This window comes from Amblyomma mixtum, chromosome 3, assembly GCF_055824585.1.
Source record: "Amblyomma mixtum isolate Tamu chromosome 3, ASM5582458v1, whole genome shotgun sequence".
Taxonomy (NCBI): Eukaryota; Metazoa; Arthropoda; class Arachnida; order Ixodida; family Ixodidae; genus Amblyomma; species Amblyomma mixtum.
The window spans coordinates 50,020,685-50,026,267 of record NC_143014.1 but is presented as its reverse complement, the minus strand read 5'-3'; the positions used below and the strand labels follow the sequence as shown (position 1 = coordinate 50,026,267).

General features: G+C 50.2%; 1 pseudogene; it reads right to left on the bottom strand.

Moving 5' to 3' along the window:
* Positions 1-1,964: 1,964 nt before the first annotated feature.
* Positions 1,965-4,832, bottom strand: LOC149350156 (uncharacterized; annotated as a pseudogene).
* Positions 4,833-5,583: the final 751 nt, after the last annotated feature.

The following is a 5,583-nucleotide window of genomic DNA, read 5'->3' as shown; positions in this document are numbered from 1 at the left end:
GTGGCTTTCACCGAATAAATTCAGTTGACAGTTAGCGCTCGTGTGTGTGTTTCCTCTCTTTTTTGTCCGTGTCTTTGTTTGCGCTATAATATTTCTAATTCAATAAGAGACTCGCGACGCAGCGCAACACCAAAAGTCTCCCTCGTAGCCGTCATACTCCGGACGTGGTCATTAACTAGCAAGCCAGAAATGGTTGCAGTAGAAGTCACCAATACTTGCTTGGAACGATGTGACGAGAGCAATAACTGTATAGTCAGTGCGTCTATAGCTCTTCGATGAACGGTTCGCGCCCGCGGCAGTGCAGGCGTCGCTGGATAATAACTTCTGCAGCGTCTCGCTCCATTTTCCAGATAATTTCAGCCGCATGCGTTGATCGGCTTTATGCGCGTGGAAGGCACGGCCGCGACTACTTCGATATAATCGAGCCAGTCTTCCAGGAAACTAAGTCATTGACTACGCGCAGCACCGCTCGCCTCGTGGGTCACGCGCGAGGTACACTATCTGATATGTGCACAGCATGCGTTTGTTGAGCAGCTGTGGGCATTAAACGCTGACAAATTTTGCACGCGTCACCATGGCGATACTTTTTACGGCACGATGCACTATGGGGCTGAACTGAAACACGAACACGCATATGCCGTACTTTTTTTTCTACCCTGCAGCGAGATACTTATTATTCCTTTACAGCCGCTTTATGAGTTTTTGCTTCACTAGGCACTTTACACAGAAACACGAATCACGCTAGTTGTATGCTGTAGCTGAAATTAGATAAGTGAAATATTTCTTTTTGGTCATACGCGCTGTTCGCGTTCCATTCCGGCCTGTATGGTACATAGTCGTTCACTGCTATAAAGTCGACACGACTGCGCCATATCTCGGATACCTGCCAACTAACGGGCAGGCGTAGGCTGCACGGAGAGCTATCGTATTGGTTCAGCGCTTTTTGTACGTGCGTAATAATGCGGTCATCACTCTCGTGTGACACTCTGCGGAGCTGTGATGTGACTTGGCCACACGCTCCTTTGTTCACTACAGCAGTATACGACCACGCAGAGATGGCCAGGAACCTTAATTTCCTTCAGGTGGATCCGTATTTAGTGCAAACATTCGCCACGTGCTTCATTGGAAGCGGTGCTTTGAAACTGGACGACGCCGCTACGCAGCCTTTGACAAATGGAAGGAGCCCAAGAGGGCTACTTTTAACCCGCCTAGTGGGGCTCTTGTAGTGGCTGCTACAGGGTTACTCTCACCTTCAAGAGATTCGGAACTCTGGCGATGCATAACGCGCCGCGAAGCATGGTCCAGAAGCAAACCCCTTGGGCTCTACACTGCGTTACCGGGAAGTAAATACACAGCGTGCTATTCGGTAAGTTGCAAAGCTAGTCGAGAGGTGGGAGCACTGTCATATACTCGGAACCTTCAGCTTCCCTCTCCCCTCGGGTTTATAGTGCACCAGCGGCGCATGGCCGAGTAGCGTACTTTACAAATATTTGCGCTGGTTCAGACTCCAAATAAACGCGGGGAGCAATTCCTGATGAGCTTTCTCCATGCACGCAAGAGGCGGAACACCAGCGGCCGTTCACAGTCTGACCTGTGCTCTTTACGATGATGTTCGGAATTCTCGTAAGGCACAGCCGATGTTCATGACAAAAGAACGAGCGGGAGGGCGCCTGTTGGGACTGATTGTATCGGCTGTCACAGTCGATAGAACATGACAACACGGTTGCAGGGCAAAGGAGCCTTCGTGCTTTATTGCGCGCTGGTTTTATAGCCACCACTGGAAAGAAGGGCGACCTCCTCTCCCCAGAAGCCGACTGTGTGCGCATGTCCCGTGGCTTCCGGGACGATGACTTAGCTACCGATACATCCTCCTTCGTTTGGAAAAAAAAAAAAAAAGAAAGAAGAGGAAAAGAGAAAAAAAAAACTCTGTTACAAACAAATCTGAATGGTGTATGGCCCTCGCACAGACGCCTTGTTGACTTCACTTGCATTGGAAATTTAGGGCACCTGTACAAAGTCCTTGTTGTACAAGAGCCGCCGAGGTGGTGCTATTTGTCTTGTTGATCTCCTTAGTGCTGGTGCTGGCGAGGCAGTGCGCGGGGGATCCTGCGTTGGAGGCGCTGTGCCGAGCTGTGGCATGATAGTACGCGACTGCGGTGGACCAGTGCGGGCCGAGGTTGCCGAATTGTCCGAGCTGTTTTCGTCGTCGACGAAGTCCGGCAGCTCCCGCTCAAAGGGTTCACTGGTCGGTAGCAGGTGCCGCCGGTTGCGTCGCAGAACTCTTCCACCTTCGGTGAGTACGTCGTACGACCTGGGAAACCTGGACTGACGCAAGATCCGAGCTTTCGGTGACCACGTGTTCTGCCTCACCCGAACGACGTCACCTTTCTGCAGTGGAGCCAACGGCCGCTTGAGGCTTTCGGTCTGGCGATGCTTGTACACCTGGTAGTTGGCATTACAGCGCAAGTCCGGCAATGTGGTGCGAAGCTCGCGGCCTTGGAGGATCTCTGCAGGGGTTCGACCGCACACTAGAGGTGTGGTCCTGTAAGCAAGAAGTCCCAACCAAAAATCTTGTTTAAGTTCGGTGGTTTTCTTTAGGATGCGCTTTACAATTTGCACACCCTTCTCCGCGAGACCATTTGATTGAGGGAATCGTGGACTCGAGGTGGTGTGTTTGAAATCATATCGCTTTGCAAAGGCAGCGAAGTCGTTACATGCGAACTGCGGACCATTGTCTGTGCATACCTCCATTGGTATGCCGTATCGTGCAAAAATGGAGCTAGTTGACTCTATGACGCTCCTCGCTGACAAGTCGTTAAGCAGTTCTACTTCGGGGAAGTTTGACAACGCATCGTATAAACACAAGTAGGATTTCCTACCATACTGGAAGATGTCGATGCCCACTCGGTACCAGGGCTTTTCAGGCACAGGACGCATTTTCAATGGCTCTCTTGGTTGGCTGTAGGCGTACTGCATACATACGCTACACTTCTTGACAAACGCCTCAATGTCCGAGTTCATTCCAGGCCAGAAAACTAGACGCCGTGCCCTGAGTTTGTTCTTATTAATGCCCATATGACCATGATGTATTTTTTCTAACATTTCCCGTTGTAAAGTAGTTGGTATTATAACCTTGCAGCCTTTTAGCAGGACGCCTCTAACTTCGGACAGTTCGCCCTCGCTTGACTTCAGCGGCCCTTCGATAGGAATACCATTACTTAGGCATTTTAGAACGGAGCTCAGATAAGGATCGTTCCTCGTCTCTACGGCCAGTCGCTTCCACGTGTCGTCGCTGACAAGTGAGCAAACCACACTTACGGCATGAACTTCCACGTCATCGCTCTGGATGCTCTTATCGTCTTCGGCGGGGGCCCTTGATAGCATGTCGGCGAGCAGAAGTTTTTTTCCTGGAACGAAGAATATTGTGATCTCATAACGCATCAGCCTAAGAAAAAACCGCTGCAGCCTTGGCGGCATATCGCCAACTGCTTTTTTGTGGATGGCAACTAATGGGCGGTGGTCTGTTTCCACAATAACCTGCCGGCCGTAGACGAAGTGGTGAAACTTTTCGCACCCGTATACGATAGCCAGTGCTTCCTTCTCTATTTGAGAGTACCGCTGCTGCGCGTCAGTGAGCACTTTGGAAGCATAAGCCACGGGTTTCCAGGAATCGCTATGACACTGCATTAAAGCTGCAGCAATCCCATTCTGTGATGCATCACAGGACACTTTTGTTGGTTTTTTGGGGTCAAACATTGACAGGAGCGGTTGTTGGCTCATGCTATGGCATAGCAGTTTCCATTCACTCGCATGGTTATCTGTCCATTCAAAAACTGCATCTTGTCTGATTAGGCTCCTGAGAAGAGTCGTTCTTTCCGCCAGCGTGGGTAAAAATTTTGCAAAGTAGTTTGCGACCCCCAGCATTCGCAGAACTCCCGATTTGTCAGAGGGGGCGGGCATTTCCAGCATACTTTTCACTAGTGAAGGGCTCGGTTTTATACCTTCTGCACTGATAACGTCGCCCAAGAACTCAATTTCTTGAACGCCAACTGTGCACTTCTCACGATTAAATGTGAGACCGGCCTGCTCAGCTGCTTGCAGAGCTGACCGAAGGCGTACGTCGTGCTCCTGCCGGGAAGTGCCCCAGACTAGTATGTCGTCGACGTACACTTTCACGCCGGGAAGAGATTCAAAAACTTCATTTAGTGTTTTCTGAAACACTTCAGATGCCGACGAAATACCGAAAGGCATCCGTAGAAAACGATAGCGACCGAACGGTGTTGCAAAAGTACAAATCCTGGAGGTTTCTTCGTGCAATGGGATCTGACGGAACCCCGAGTTTGCGTCAAGTCTGGAGAACACTGTTGCGCCCGCTAGCTCGGATTCTATATCTTCTCGCCTTGGCATTTCGTAGTGTTCTCGCTTAATGCATTCGTTTATCTTTCTAGGGTCCATGCACACTCGGATATTGCCGTCTTTTTTGCGAACGATAACGAGAGGACTCACCCAGTCTGTGGCTTCTGTGACTTTTGTGATGATCCCAGCCTTTTCCATGCGTTCAAGTTCTAGCCGAAGCGGTTCTCGCAGAGCCAGAGGTACCCGTCTCGCTGTTTGGACAACAGGTGTGGCGCCTTCGCTCAGGGCCATGCGGTATTCGCGTCGAACACAGCCTGTGCCGCTGAACAGGTGTTGGTAATCGTGAATGACTTTATCAGAACTGTTCACTGTTACGTTGTGAACTTCCCGCGGCAGAAGACCCAGTTCTTCGCTTGCTTCAAGACCAAGGATTGCTTGATTTCCTTTGCGCACTACAAAAAAGTTGCAAACGCTCTTTCGGTTATTCAGCTCCGCTTGAGTTCTGAGGACACCCATATGTTTGATAATGCCGCCGCCATACGATCTCAGGATCACACTACTCGGCATTAATGATGGCTTGGGATTCATCTTCCTGTAAAGACCGAAGGGCAACAGGTTAGCTTGGGATCCCGTGTCCACTTTCAACTTCACCAGCAAACTGTTCATGCATACTTCAACGGTCCATTCACGTCGACTGCTGACGCTGCTAACCGACACGTCGAGTACGTTAAAGTCTTCTTCGGATTCTTGCAGTGCGTCCACCTGATTATTTGCCTTGCAGCAGACCGCGAAATGGTTCCTTGCTTGACACTTTCTGCATGTACGTCCGAACGCTGGGCAGCTTCGCGGCGCATGAGTTCGGCCGCATTTTCTGCACTTGAATTGCTTTGATTGCGCTTTACCCAAAAACGGGCTTTCCTTTCGCACCAAGTCCACCGTTTGCTGCTGGCGCTCATTCCATATCTTTCGGTGTTCAGCTGCGCTCTCAGCGGCTTTGCAGATTCCTTCTGCTTTTTTGAGGGTGAGCTGGCTGTCTGCGAGCAACTTCTCTTGTACTTTGCTATCACTGGTGCCAAAAACTATTTGGTCTCTAATCATTGACTCCGTCAATGAGCCGAAATTGCATGAATGGGCTTGAGTCTTCAAATCACGCAAAAAATGTTCAAAGGGCTCACCGGAATCTTGCATCCGTTTCCTGAAGATATACCGCTCGTGGACTTCGTTCCG